At 38.8% G+C, this 15,945-nt stretch overlaps 2 pseudogenes across 1 annotated transcript; one reads left to right on the forward strand and one right to left on the reverse strand.

Annotated features, from left to right (window-relative positions):
- Positions 1 to 4,268: 4,268 nt before the first annotated feature.
- On the reverse strand, positions 4,269 to 5,766 carry LOC117698320 (vasculin-like protein 1 pseudogene; annotated as a pseudogene).
- Positions 5,767 to 12,199: 6,433 nt separating this feature from the next.
- On the forward strand, positions 12,200 to 15,669 carry LOC117703036 (prostatic steroid-binding protein C1-like; annotated as a pseudogene). Its single transcript, XR_013108975.1, has 3 exons — positions 12,200 to 12,251; positions 14,556 to 14,746; positions 15,595 to 15,669. The product of XR_013108975.1 is annotated as a prostatic steroid-binding protein C1-like (transcript).
- Positions 15,670 to 15,945: the final 276 nt, after the last annotated feature.

Below are 15,945 nucleotides of genomic sequence, written 5' to 3' on the forward strand. Positions count from 1 at the left end.
TAGCAATTTATTACAGGTACAAGAATAAAATATTGACTGGGTTCATCTATACAAAACTTCAATGCTAACTTAGTTATTGTTTTTAACTCTCCATGATCCTGTAGATCTAGTGACAAATGATGACTGTTTAGCCAAATAATTACATTTAATTGATATGCATGAAAACATCCTCTATTGTGAACATTTTATTCAATTTGTGATTTGAATTTATGTTTGAATTTCTAGTGAACTTTTGTGAAAATGTGATGCATAGAAAAACCTTGTGATCTATCTAATAGAAAGGATACAAAACACCAGGAATGATTACATTGGGGGCATAGCATTGGGAGTAAGACATTGAGAGCAAGGGCATTGTTGCATCAGAGCAGGAAAAGAGCAAGATTAGAAGGAGAATGCAGAGTGGAATAAGAAATTATACAAAGACTTAGAAATTAAATGGCAACTTAAATAATTAAGAAAGTAATATGCAGAATGTAGAGGGAAAGAGCAAAAATGAAGAAGATGCAGAGAGCCAGAAAGAGTAAAAAAATCTTGGTTATTTTATTAATTTACATTTCAAATGTTATTTCCCTTCACAGTTTCCCCTCTGAAAACCTCCCATCCCATTCCCCCTACACTTTGTCTCTAAGAGAGTGCTCCCCCCCCCCACCTACCCACTCCCATCTCACTCATCTAGCATCCACCTAGGCTGGGGTAAGAAGCCTGCACAGGACTAAAGGCCTCCCCTTCCACTGATGCCAGATAAGGCCATCCTCTGCTACATACATAGCTGGAGACATGGACCTGTCAGTGTATACACTTTAGTTGGTGGTTCAGTCCTTGAGAGCTCTGGGGGGTCTGGTTAGTTGATATTGTTGTTCTTCCAATGAGGTTGCAACTCCTTCAGGTTCTTCAGTCTTTCCCCTAACTCTTCCATCAGGGTAGCCAGGCTCAATCTGATGGTTGGTTGTGAGTATCCCCATCTGTATTAATCAAGTGCTGGCAGAGCCTCTCACATGACAGCTATATCAGGCTTCTGTCAGCAAGCACTTTTTGGCATCACCAATAGTGACAGGAATTTGATGTCTGCAGATGGAATGGATCCTAAGATGGGACAGTGTCTAGATGGCATTTCCTTCAGTCTATGCTCCTTTTGTGTACCTGCATTTCCCTTAGATAGGAACAATTCTGGATTAACAATTTTGAGCTGTGTAGGTGGCTCCATCCTTCAACTGGGGGCCATGCCTATCTACTGGAAGTGGTCTCTACAGGTTCTCTCTTTTCTTTGTTGGGTATTTCGGCTACATTACATCTTTGGTCCTGGGAACCTCTTACTTCTCTGGCGTTTGGGACTTTCTAGTAGCTGTACCCCCTGTTTCCCATTCCCCAATGCTACAAATTTGTATTCATTTTCCTGAACCTCTGAACTTTTCTCTTGTCTCCTCTCATACCTGATCCTGCTCCCTCCTTTTCCTTCCCTCTCCTCCGTTCCTCTCAGGTCTCTTCCTCCCTCTACTTCCCATAATTATTAGTTCCTCCTTTTAAGTAGGATCAAAGCATCCAAACTTTGGTCTTCCTTCCAGTTAAGCTTCATATGGTCTGTGAATTGTATCGTAGTTATTCTGAGCTTTTGAGCTAATATCCACTTATTATATACCATATATGTCCTTTTAAATCTGGGTTACCTCACTCAGGGTGATATTTTCTTTTTTATTGGATATTTTATTTATTTACAATACAGATGTCATCCTTTTTCTCCCTTTCCCCTTCCTAGAACTCCCTATCCCATCCCACTTTCTTCTTTTTGCTTTTATACCATTTTAATTACATACATGTATTAAGGTCAGTTCTAGGTTGAGGGTCTAGCAATACAATGGATGCAAATAGTCAAGGAACAAGTAATACAATAAACATGAACAGTCAAGGAAAAGCAAGGCATATATAGCTTGATCATGCTAGCCCTTTTTGTCCAGGGTGATATTTTCTAGTTCCATCTATTTGCCTGAAATTTTCATGAATTCATTGTTTTTAATAGCTGAGTAGTATTCCATTGTGTAAATGTAACACATTTTCTGTATCCAGTCCTCTGTTGAGGAACAGCTTGGTTGTTTCCAGCTCCTGGCTATTATAAATAAGGCTACTATGAATACAGTGGAAGATGTGTCCTTGTTAGAGCATCTATTGGGTACATGCCTAGTAGTGGTACAGTTGGATCTTTGGGTAGAACAATTCCTAATTTTCTGAGTAATGATCAGATTGTTCTCCAGTGGTTTAACCAGCTTGCTATCCCCACAAGCTATGGAAAAGTGTTTCACTTTCTCCACAGCCTCACCAGCATCTGCTGTTACCTGAATTTTTTATCTTAGCCTGTATGATTGGTATGAGGTGAAATCTCAGGGTCACTTTGATTAGCATTTCCCTGATGACAAAGAATGTTGAACATTTGTTAGGTGCTACTCACCCATTTGAGATTTCTCAGTTGAGAATTCTTTAGCTCTAGACCCCATTTTTAATGGGGTTCTTTGGTTCTCTGGAGTCTAACTTATTGAGTTCTTTGTATATGTTTGATGTTAGCCCTCTATTGGATGTAGGGTTGGTAAAGATCTTTTCCCAATCTGTAAGTTGCCATTTTGTCCTATTGACAGTGTCCTTTGTCTTACAAAAAGCTTTTCAATTTTATGAGGTCTCGTTTGTGAGTCTCAGGTCTCATTCGTTGATCTTAGAGCATGAGCCATTGGTGTTCTGTTCAGGAAAATTTCACCTGCGCTGATGTGTTCGAGGCTCTTTCCCACTTTTTCTTCCATTAGTTTCACTGTATCTAGTTTTATGTGGAGGTCCTTGATCCACTTGGACTTGAGCTCTGTACAAGGAGATAAAAATAGAACAATTTCCATTCTTCTACATGCAGACCAACACCATTTGTTGAAAATGCTATCCTTTTTCCCACTGGATGGGTTTTTCTTTTTTATCAAATTTCAAGTGACCATAGGAGTGTGGCTTTATTTCTAGGTCTTCAATTCTATTCTATTGATCAACCAATCTGTTTCTATACCAGTACCATAAGGTTTTTATTACTATTGCTTTGAAGTACAGCTTGAGGTCAAGGATGGTGATTCTCCCAGATGTTCTCTTGTTGTTGAGAATGGTTTTCATTGTCCTAGGTTTTTTGTTAACCCAGATGAAGTTGAGAATTGTTTTTTCTATCTCTTTGAAGAATTGATTTGGAATTTTGATGATGATTGCATTGACTCTGTAGATTGCTTTTGGTATAATGGCCATTTTTACTATGTTAATCCTGGCTATTCATGAGCATGGGAGTTCTTTTAATATTCTGAAGTCTTCTTTTGTTTTTGTTCTACATAGACTTGAATTTATTGTCATTCAGATCTTTTACTGGCTTAGTTACAGTTACATGAAGATATTTTATATTATTTGTGACTATTGTGAAAGGTTTTAGTTCCCTAATTTCTTTCTCAGTTTGTTTACCCTTTGAGTACAAGAAGTCTACTAATTCATTAATTTTATTTTATTTATTTTTTTAATTTTAAAGAAAATATATTTCTTACACAAGGCAATCCAAACTGATGCAAAATATTTATTCCACGTTAATTATTTTATGCAGTAGTTTTTCCCAACAGACTTGTGGTAACATCTTTTAAATCTGTAAATAATGTTATAAAATAATCTTAATCTTTGAAATATCACAAAAAAAATCATATTTTACAATCCACCCTGAATATCAAGGCTGCAAGAATAACATTTCCAATATCCAAATATTTTACAGCTCTACCTCAAAAAAAAGGAAAAAAAACAAAAAACCAAACACAACTACATATGCTTGGTTAAGGGCTAAGTTACCCCAGCAGCCAAAAATAAAATGAAATATCCAAATTATTAGCATTAATTTAATACAATTATAACTTCAATAGTCACTTTGTCATTGACAGTGATTGCCTGAGCACAGGGGTGAGTGCCCAAGGGCTGGTAGTTGAAGCTGTTGAGCAGAGCAGCATCTCCTCCCTGCATCTTTGTCCCAACAGCTCCCACTTGTGCACAGCCCCACAGGTACTGTGTGTGCTTTAAAAAATCCCACCACACAAATGCCTATTAAGCAGATAACAGGGAAGAATAACAAAAGCTAAGCAAGACAACTGCTCTCTCTTGGGGATGTGATTAGTTCCCTTGTGCATGGAGTATTCAACAACGTAAGAAAAGGAAAAGAACACTTTATAGTCTCTAAACACAAGGCTGAGCTCAGTGGGGCAGGTCAACTGTGAGCATTTATAGTTCTACTTCCAGGCATCATCTTCTGACGCCTCCCTGATGCTTGTTTTCCTGTCCAGGTCCTCACACTCTGCAATGCAACTGCTTCTCCATGGGGAGAGCAGGCTGGAATTACAACTTTGTAAGAAGTCATTCTTTCTAAACCCATTCTTCGTAGCTGCTCTGTTTGCATGTGGAACTCCTTGAGTTCATCCTCTGTGAGTGGAAGGTAACTCTCGTCATTTTCAGGAAATTCCTGCCATTCCATTGCTTTTAATAACCTGTGCTTTGCTTCTAGAGAGTGTGACAGGACCTCCCCTTCCTCTACCATGGGTAGAGAAAGACCATTCTGAAGACAACCTTGTTTTCCATTTTCCTTTGGTTCAGGTGTGTGGTTGCCCTCCAATCTCAGCCCCTCCAGCTTGTCACAGTCTCTACTTTCTGAGCAGTCTCCATTTCGTTCATCCTTGAGAGTCTTCAGGAACTCACTCTTCCTGTCCATGGTTCATCGGGTCAATTTGATCAGGTGAGAGGAGCCAATCTCAATTGGAGGGGGGAGTGCTGGAGGGACTCTCTTTGGGAGAGCTGAGAACTGCACCAGCAACTAGTACCACTGGTTTAATAACAGAAATTGGATTGGTAAAAGCAGACTCCTGGCTAGAGGAAAGTGATCCAGATTTGTGTTCCATTCTGTTTAGCTTTCCATGCATTGGGCTTAGAGAGAGGTGGTGCAGGCTAAGGAACCAAGTTCTTATAGACACTTGGGACCATAGTTGACGCTTGGTTACCATTTGCATGGTGGGATCCTGAGGAGGTGAATGCAGCAGAAAAGGCAGCAGCAGGATCCTCTTTGGAAATTTTTTTGATGAGTAGCATCTTTGAGGGTTTCTTGGTACTAGGTAGACTTTCCCACACTCCAGAAGGGCCCTAATAGGTCTGCATGGCTGATTCTGTTTGCCAGCTTCTGGATTTAAAGAAGGAAAGTCTTCCTCTTCGAACTGCAATTTTTCTACTTTATCCTCTTTTTTTTCTTCCCTAATCTCAGTGGGTGTTTTTTCTTGAAAGACATAGCCTTTCCGGGAGTGGAAGCTGCCATTCCAGTGTAGGTGATTTCCTGTACTACCTCCACTATGTTAGCTCATATAATCATGACCTCAGGAAGAGCCATGTCAACCGGATAGATTCCCTGTGGTTCCAGCATCCTCCCTTAGAGACACTAGAGTCAACAGAATCATGGCGGGACAGGGAGGGTTGGTGCCAAGAATCTCCTGTAGTCCACAGGGGTCCATTGTTTAAAAAGCCATCAGTGGAATTATGTTGACCATGGCTTATTCCAAATCTACCTTCTCCACTGGATAGGTGCTCTTCGTGTTTGTCAAAGGCAGCTGTAGATGACTTAGCTGACTGTGGTGTTTAGAAATTTAGCCAAGCAGGAACAAAGTCATGCTGCACCATTTAGGTCCAGTGTCTTTTCAGCAAGATGAGTTATTCAACCTCATGGCCAGGATCCTCAGAGTGTCACCTCTGTGGTCCTGTATCCAAAGTTGCCACCTGTATCTTCTTTTCTTGTAAACAGGGTGCTAAAATAGCCTGGTCAGCAGCATGCCTTGTGATGAAGCACAAAGAAGCCCAGCTCTGTGTGGCCCACCCTCTTAATCCTCTCAATTGCTCATCCTGAATACCTAGTTTCTGACACTTTTCCAAAGGGGGAAGGGGAAGGGAAAAGGGGAAGTGGTACATGAAAAGTCATTTGTTACATTTTAAAAAGGGGGAAGGGGGGAGAAAGCTATGTCTATATTTCTCATTCAACTTCCTTGAGTAATGGCACTATAATGTTGCTTAAATAGGCAAACCATGGACATCTGCACAGTGAGTAAAAAACACTGTTCATAACAAGGTCATGGCTAGAAAAACAAGTGATCTAGGTGTGGGCAAGAAATGTCATCAAGGTGACAGGTCAAAAATGTAATAGTAAAGCACTGTAAGAGAGCTTCTGCGCAATCAATGCCAGTGGCAAAATATCCACAACAAAAGCTTTTAAAACACAAATCTCATCATCTTACACAACTGCTTAAAGCAATATGCAGATATATATGCTTTTATCAGTTTAAAGCTTCAAAATTTAAAGATGTAAGAAGACTTGTTTTGTGTTTTGAAAAAGGAATCCAACAGAAACTTGGTATAGTTTTCCTGCCACAGAACAGCAGGTTTCAAGGCAGATTTCTTGGTATAAAGCTCCTAAGTATATATTCTATTTCTTTGGTCTTTACTATTTATACATTCAAAGCAAAATTATAAGTAGAAAAGGTAAGGGTCAAGGAGAAAGAGAATTCCAAAATGAGGTTTTCTTCTTATTAATTTTCTGTATTTCACTTGTTCTCCTCCTTCCCAAAAACTGACCTGCGCTTCCAGAAGTGATGTGAAGAATCTTTTATTGCTTTATTGTAGAAATCACTATCTAATTTGGGTTCATCTCTATCATTACTCAAACATTAAAAAGGCCACTTGAGTCTGCCAATCTCTGGCAGCGGTGGGGCTATGGTCAAGTATGACTCTTGGCTTTTGAGGACTCATCCTCAGCTTCTCTGACCAGCAGAGATGACTAGCCTACAACCATAACAAAGCTCTTCCCAAGATGGCTGCCCAGCCCACAAGGCTCAGGAGGGTAGAGTTAATTTTATATCCAGCTACTTTGCTGAATTTGTTTATCAGCTATAGTTTTCTGGTGGAAGTTTTTGGATCAGTTAAGTATAGTATCATATCATCTGCAAATAGTGATATCTTGACTTCTTTTCCAATTTGTATCCCTTTAACCTCCTTCTGTTGTCTAATTGCTCTGGCTAGAAATTGGAGTACTATATTGAATAGGCAAGAAAAGAGTGGACAACCTTGCTTTGTCCCTGGGTTTTTTGGGATTGCTTCCATTTTCTTTCCATATAGTTTGATGTTGTCTATTGGTTTGCCATATATTGCTTTTATTATGTTTAGGTATGGGCCTTGACTTCCTGATCTTTCCAAGGTTTTTATCATGAAGGGGTATTGAATTTTGTCAGATGTTTTCTCAGCATCTAATGAAATGATCATGTGGGGTTTTCTTCCTTTGAGTTTGTTATATAGTGGATTACATTGATGCATTTCCTTATATTGAATCATCCCTGCATCCCTGGGATGAAGCCTACTTGATCATGGTGAATGATCATTTTGATGTGTTCTTGATTTTGGTTTTATTGAGTATTTTTGCATCAACATTCATGAGTAAAATTGGTCTGAAGTTCTCTTTATTTGTTGATTGTTTTGTGTGGTTTAGGTATCAGCCTAGCTGTCATTTCATAGATAAAATTGGTTAGTGTTCCTTTTGTTTCTATTTTGGGGAATAGTTTGAAAGTATTTGTATTAGGTCTTCTTTGAAGGTCTAATAGAATCCTGCACTAAAACCATCTGGTCTTGGGTTATTTTGGTTATAGGACTTTTTGATTACTTCTATTTCTTTAGTGGTTATGAGACTGTTTAAATGATTTATCTGATCATGATTTAACTTGGATACCTGCATCTAGATTTTCCAGTTTTGTTGAATATAAACTTTTGTAGTAGGATGATCTGATGATTCTTTTAATTTTCTCAGTTTCTCTTGTCTACCTTTTCATTCCTGATTTGGTTAATTTGGATACTGTTGCTGTACCTTCTGGTTAGCATGGCTAAGAGTTTATCTATCTTGTTGATTTTCTCAAAGAACCAGGGCTAGTTTTGTTGCTACTTTGTATAGTTCTCTTTGTTTCTACTTGGTTGATTTCAGACCTGAGTTTGATTATTTCCTGCCATCTACTCCTGTTGGTTGTATTTGCTTCTTTTTGTTCTACCACTTTCAGATGTGCTGTTAAGCTGCAAGGGTCTGTATATCACTTGGTTCATAACTTCTGTTATTTTAACGTGTCTTTGTTTAGTTTCTGTTTCCATGGTCTGTCCATTGTTGAAAGTGGGTTGTTGAAGTCTTATACTATTATTGTGTGAATTTCAAAGTATGCTTTGAGTTTTAGTAATGTTTCTTTTACAAATGTGGGTGCCCTTGCATTTGTGGCATAGATGTTCAGAATTGAGAGATCATCTTGGTAGATTTTTTCTTTGATGAGTATGAAGTGTGTAGTGGTAAATCTCCAACCCAAATAAGACTAGCCAAATAAAACACAACTCAATAATTATGGATATAAACTGCAAGCCTAGATTGGGCAGATTTACTATTACACTACTCTATTCCCCAGCTATGAGATCCCTTATAACGTGCGGGTTTTTCCAGGCAACGTGCTTCTCCTCTATTGTCCTTCCACCTCTTCCTCCTCTGTTGTCTTTCTCCCCCATTCATGATCTCTCTCTCTCTCTCTCTCTCTCTCTCTCTCTCTCTCTCTCTCTCTCTCTTTCTCTCTCTCTCTCTCTCTCTCCTTCCCTCTCTCTTTCCCAAGTCTTTTTCTCCACCTCCCCTTCTACTGCCCAAGCACTGGCTCTAGCCTTTATTTTACAAATTAGGGTGGACAGAAGATTCACCAGAGGTTATCTGTGTACTGAGTCACTCCTCATCTGCAGCCCTTCCCAAGAAAATGGAATTAGCATCAAAATACAAGGCCAGGGCTATTCATAACAGAAGTGTCCCTCCTCATCTTTTTTGATAACTTTTGGTTGAAAGTAGATTTTATTTGATATTAGAATGGCTACTCCAACTTGTTTCTTTGGACCATTTGCTTGGGAAAATATTTTCCAGACTTTTACTCTGAGGTAAAATCTGTCTTTGTCACTAGTAGTGTTTCCTGTTTGCAGCAAAATGCTGGGTCCTGTTTATGTATCCAGTTTGTTAGCCTATGTCTGTTTGTTGGGAAATTGAGGCCAATGATGTTAAGAAATATTAAGGAACAGTGATTGTAGTGATTCCTGTTATTTTTGTTGTTAGAGGTGGAATTATGTTTGTGTGGCTATATCCTTTTGGGGTTGTTGACAGAAGATTACTTTCTTGCTTTTTCTAGGGTGTAGTTTTCCTCCTTGTGTTGGAGTTTTCCATATATTATCCTTTGTAGGGCTGGATTCGTGGAAAGATATTGTGTATATTTGTTTTTGCCATGGAATATCTTAGTTTCTCCATCTATGGTAATTGAGATTTTTGCTGGGTATAGTAGCCTGGGCTGGCATTTGCATTCTGTTAGGGTCTGTATGATATCTGTCCAGGATCTTCTAGCTTTCATAGTCTCTGGTGAGAAGTCTGGTGTAATTCTGATAGGTCTAACTTTATATGTTACTTGACCTTTTTCCCTTATGGCTTTTAATATTCTTTCTTTGTTTTGTACACTTGGTGTTTTGAATATTATGTGACAGGAAGAATTTATTTTCTGTTCCAATCTATTTGGGACTTCTGTAGGCTTCTTGTATGTTTACTTATGTTTATTCTTGTATGTTTCTTTAGGTTAGGGAAGTTTTCTTCTATACTTTTTTTTTTGAAAATTTTTACTGGCTCTTTGAGTTGGAAATCTTTGCTCTCTTCTATGCCTATAATTTTTAGGTTTAGTCTTTTCATTGTGTTCTGGATTTCCTGGATGTTTTTGATTAGGAGCTTTTTTGCATTTTGTATTTTCTTTGACTGTTGCATCAATGTTTTCTATTGTGTCTTCTGCACCTGACATTCTCTCTTTTATCTCTTTTATTCTGTTGGTGATGCTTGCATCTATGATTACTGATATTTTTACCTAAGTTTTCTGTCTTGAGGGTTGTCTCCCTTTGTGATTTTTTAAAATGTTTTTATTTCCAGTTTTAGATCCTGGATGGCTTTGTTCAATATTTTCACCTGTTTGTTTGTGTTTTACTGTATATTTTTAAGGGATTTATGTGTTTCCTCTTTAAGGGCTTCTACCTATTTACCTGTGCTCTCCTGTATTTCTTTAAGAGAGTTATTTATGTCCTCCTTAACTTCCTCTATCATCATCATAAGATGGGATTTTAGATCAGAATCTTGCTTTTCAGTTGTGTTGGGGTATCCAGGACTTGCTGTGGTGGGTGAACTGGGTTCTGATGAAGCCAAGTAGCATTGGTTTCAGTTGCTTATGTTCTTGTGTTTGACTCTTGCCATCTGGTTATCTTTGGTGTTTTCTGGCCTAGCTGTCACTGACTGGAGCCTGTCATTCCTGTGAGCCTGTGAGCCTGTGAGCCTGTGAGCCTGTGAGCCTGTGAGCCTGTGAGCCTGTGAGCCTGTGAGCCTGTGAGCCTGTGAGCCTGTGAGCCTGTGAGCCTGTGAGCCTGTGAGCCTGTGAGCCTGTGAGCCTCAGTGTTTCAGAACTCCTGGAGGTTAAGCTGTCTCTGTGAGCCTGTAAGCCTGTGAACTAGGATGTGTCAGCACTCCAGGGCTAGCTCACAGGCCAAGATGGAAACTGGAAGGATCATGTCCCTAGCTGTCTAGTGGTTCTCACATTTTCTGGTCCCCTGGCAGATCTCAGTCAGACCAGGCATTTAGGAAGTAGTGTCGATTTTACCTGTGAGCCTGGATGTGTCAGCACTCCTGGGAGTCATGCTTTCCCTGGGTGAGATTGGAGTGTAGAGGGCTGTAGCACAATGTCAGCTCTTTGGCCCAGACCTGCATGACAATTTTAATTTACAAGTTTTTTTTTAAACATATACAGTGGCAGCCATTCTCCGGGGAGCAATTAATGGTAACTGGGTAAAGAAAAGACATGTTTGTGAAGCAGTGTTTAAAGGGACAATGAGGGGACACACAAAGCATTCGTGTTTCTGGTCTAAATTTTTCTGTTTCCATTAGCAGCTTGCTGGGGACTTTGAAATGAACTTCAGAAATGTCAGGCACCTTGCTTCCTTCACATGTCTGGGGAAGGTTTTATATCTTACCTGCTCTAAAATCACACTGGAAAGATGATTCAATCACAAGATCTAAAAAATAAGCGGGAGTCTTTAGAGAGAAACATGGTGTGAGATAGTAGTGATGGATGTCCTGATCCCAGGCTCTGGTAGACCTCAGATACTGATACTTGAGTAGAGGTGAAATGCCAGACAGTAGGTAACATCTTTAAAGAAGTCTTCCTCAATGCTGTGCACATTTTCATGATAAAAGGCATTTTAAAAGTCTCTAAAAAATTATCTGAGGTATAGAACATAGTTCAGTGAGAAAATGCCTGCCCCAGCATCAAAGAAATAACTAAACTTGGCAGAGATATCAGGCAATAGTCTTATCATAATATCTTCAAGACTGTTGGCTCTTGCTGTGACTCATAAACTTTTTTCAAGATAAATAAGCAGGGACTATGACATTATTTTGTGCAGAAACATGTTTGTGGCCAAGTCCAACCATTTAAGCACAGTTCCTGAGGCACAGACTGTAGAAGGAAAAAACTCACACAATTGTCCTCAGACCTACACTTGTCTACTGCAGCATACACATATACATGGCAGGAAGGAAGGAAGGAAGAAAGGAAGGAAGAGAGAAATAAAGGAAGGAAGGAAGGAAGGAAGGAAGAAAGAAAGAAAGAAAGAAAGAAAGAAAGAAAGAAAGAAAGACACTGTAGTATATTTAAGGTCAAAAATAGGTATCTAGTTAGCACCAGGTCCATTGGATCCCACTGAAATCCATGCTTCTGTTTCATGATCTTCATGGAAAAAAAGAATCAGAACTTAGTCATACATGGAAATGAATCAAACCTTTAAGATACAAAGGAAACATAATTTAATCCATATTGAATGGATGTTTATTTGATTTTTCAAATGTTTGTTTATAGAATTAGAAAATAATTTCTCTTATAAAAATTGTGGTCAATATTGTAATGTTAATAGTCACAAGCTTTGTGAGCAGTCACTTGCCTGAGGGCAGGACTTGTAAACTTCACCATGTATAAATAAATATCTCTGGTCCCCACCAGAGGCATTGGGAGAGTCCATTTGCTCACCAATTGCTAAGTCTAAAAGTAAAGTGAGCACCATGAAGCTGAGCCTGTGTCTTCTGATCATTCTGGCTGTTTGTTCCTATGAAGGTGAGTATTATTGATGATTAATCAAGACACAGCTCCTGGTAAGTTTGCTTCCTTTTACAGTTGGTAAGTTTCTGTGTGATAGGGGTCAGGTCAGGAAAAGACCAATAATTTAAAATTTCTCCCAATGCCTTTTATTTAAAAAAATCCCTATTTTTAAAAAATCCCAGATGTATTCAACAAATTTTCTTCTATGTAAGAAGGTTGATGGGGCTGAGGGTGTAGAAAGAGCTAATAGGAACAATGTTTAGTAATTATTTTTATTAAAGCAATTCAGTTTGTTGTATTATTTTTCACTTTCTTGTCTGTGGAAAGGTAGCTCTCTGTTCCTAACAGTCAATGTTCTCTGAGTCTGTAAGTCATACATCTTCAAATCTTTCAACAAGACTGCGAGAATAAGAAGGTCAGATTATTCTGATCAGTGTCCTGGATGATATGCACTGTGTGGTTATTACCAGCATGATATCTATTTATTTAATTAACTAATTTTCATAGATAATCCATTTACACATAAACAGAACATTCCATGTACTCTGTGCCTTCAAAATGAATCAAGTTTCATTGCCAGTTTCTCTCTTTCCTTTCTGTAACTCTTGCGTACCTAGGTATTCTCATCCTATAGCCGAGGATTTCTTCCTACATTCTGACAGAATCTACTTAAGGCTCATACTAGACTCTATTCAGGCACCTTCTAAACACAATATTGACATGTTTCTGGGAAAGCTGGGTCTGATGGTACTTCCCTGTGATCAGAGCTAGGTAAGGTTAAAACATGAGTAACTTGTATCTGAGTCTAATCTAGGCTATGTGTGGGGATTCAGCTTTTGTTGTTTATTTATTTTCAAGAGATTTTATGAAAATGTGGAGCCTATATTAGGAAAGTTGATTTCTTCAGTTCCATTAAAATATTTTTAATAGATTTTTACAATCCATAAGTTAGGTATCAGTTTGCCCGCTCATTCTTCCCAGAATCTGAGCATCATCATCAGCTTTTCCTAGGTTCCCAGATGTGCTCTTGTGTGAATCAAAAGTGATCAACTCTTGTTGGGGCCTAGGCTGGCCCACTTTGGGCGGCCTAAAATGTTGCAGCCCTCTCCACTCCACACTTGGCAGCCGCTGTATCCTGGCTCAAGCTGCTGCTCTGGTCCTCAGGTCGGGGTTCAGCACGAGAGAGAGTGAGGATGGACTCGAAGAATGGAGACCAGACAGAGTGTGATTCAATCCCATTTATTCTCCAGTCTCTCTTCCTAGTCCAAGTCCCAAGTCTAGCTGTACTCTCTAAAGAGTCTCCTTAAAGAGTATATCACCTCTAAGTGTCTGATTCTCTCTATATAGTCTGATTCTCTGATCTGTCTTCTGTCTGCCTCTCGCCTTTATATGTCTCACTTCTAAGCCATGCCTTTAATCATGCCCTTAGGTCTTGTCTCTAAATCTGATCTCTAGGTCATACTCTTAAGTCACACACCTTTAATCTCACACACCCAAGGAAAGATCCTGGGTACCTAAAGCAAGATGTTATCAGAGTGTGCTCAGCTGTTGTAGGCTATTGTAATCCAAGTCTCAGGTCAGGGTATATGGCTCAAGATGGCTGCAAAGCTGATAGCCGCTTTCTGCTAAAAGTCTGCCCCCAACAAACTCTTGTAACTTTAGCTCTTTACCTTGAACTGTACATGATGCCATGATGTAATTCTGTCAGTTTCAAAATGTCACCCCTCTATACGTAAGCAGTCTACTCACTTTTTATTTTTCCTATCTCTTGTAAAATTCTAATTCTGTTATTTATGTCAAGTCTGGTGACACACAGAAAAAAAAACCCTTTTTTCAACATTTCAAGACTCATAAATATGCTACTGAAGATTCATTCAATCATTAAACATTTAATGCTAAAAAAGGGAAATTCAGGAAGCCATAGATGCTTAGGAAGTCATAGATGTTGACTAAAATACAGAAGCACACAAAACCAACAATAATCTTTCTTCAGTCTTCTGCTGTGTGATTTTGAGGAATTCATGCAGTTCCAAGAGTCAGCCACAATATCTTATATATTCTGTCCAGTCTGCAGTCTCCAATCAGAAAGGAAGATACAAATAAAATTATAAATGAAATGTATCCAGGTGGTGTGGCACTGGGAATCAGAAGTAGGTGGATCTTTGTAAAGTTGAGGCTCCATGCCAGGGTGCTCTACAGAGGGTGTTCTAAAACAGCCAGAGATATACAGAAAAACCCTGTTTTCAAATCAAAATAAAGCAACGCAAAACAGTAATTTTGGTTAAGTAAACTCTTTTTCTTTCTTTTTGCACTTTCCAGCTAATGCCACTCAGATCTGCGAAGCTGTTGCTCATGAAAGCATAAGCTTTTTACTAAAGAATGAGATAGATCTGAAGAATGAACTTGAGATGTATAATGCAACTTCAGCAGCTGTTGAAGCAAAACTGGAAGTGAAGAGCTGTGTGGACAAGATGAGCTATGAAGACAGATTTACGGTAGCAGAAACATTGGTGTGTTCATTTTGCTTTACATTCTAAAAAGGCCACAAAGAAAGTTGACCTGACATTCTGAGGGGGAATACATGGATGGCAAAAAAGGACAGGACATCAATGATAGGTTGCTTCATGAATACATTGCTGAACTGAGTTCAGTTGTAAACAATAGTTGAGATAGGTGTCTCCTTCTAGAGTTTCAGCCTAGATACAACACTATTGTGGCATCCTAACAAGGACAAATAGGGCCCTACAAAAGGAGGTTTTATGGCTAACTCTATTGTCAATCTGCTGGGGACTTTGCTGAAATTAACATCTGCACAATAAATGGAAATTAACTTCATTGAATACCATGGGAAATTTTGGTAAATTAAAATCCCACAGATGGGGAAAAACTGGAGACAACGTTCTTGAAAGCAAAGTAATAGCAGGATGAATTTTTCTGACAAATTTGCTGGCTCTGCCAGGAGCCTGTGAACCTCCTGTTTCCAACACTTCTTACCCACTTCTGCCCTGAGTCTCCATGGTTATCCCATTGGAAGGAAAGTAGAGGCCACAATTCTAAATCATCATAGAAAGTTATTCCTGGGGAGCAGGGGACACACTCAGTCATCTCCTGATCACAGTGAGACCACAGAAAGTGAGGGATTTGAGTTAAACTATTGAGTTCATTTAGAGTGCATTCATCTGAATTTAGAAAGTTTACACTAATATGCATTATTTGTTGTTATTTCCCCTAACAACCTTTGCATTTTCACTTCTCTCTTTCCAATGTCTTCATGGACTCTTGTGTTTGTTAACTATTCTTCTCCAGGAGCTGCTTGACTCACCTTATATTTCTTACCTTCATTTCTGTTTATTTCTAGGCACATATTTTCCTGGACTGTGGTGTGAAAGGATGGGTAGATACATATTATCCTGAGCTCAATTTCTAGTACTAGATGAACTGACTTTCCCTGTTCAATGTGAGTTTCAAAGTCTTGAACCAATAAATTATTCTCCTTGCATTTTGCCATCTGTCTGTTGTTATCCTAAGTCTCAGATTTTACATTGAATGGGCTTCAATAAACAAAGAAACAAATGAAAAAAATGAATAAATGGCACTTTCAGTAATAGTAATATGTACTAGAGTAATCTGTATTGTGTTTGTTCAAGCATCATCCTGCATTGCCTTGCAGATAAGTTCCACTTTTCTGTGGCCATAAGTAAAAATGATC

The sequence above is a fragment of the Arvicanthis niloticus genome, chromosome 1 (genome assembly GCF_011762505.2).
Source record: "Arvicanthis niloticus isolate mArvNil1 chromosome 1, mArvNil1.pat.X, whole genome shotgun sequence".
Lineage (NCBI taxonomy): Eukaryota > Metazoa > Chordata > Mammalia > Rodentia > Muridae > Arvicanthis > Arvicanthis niloticus.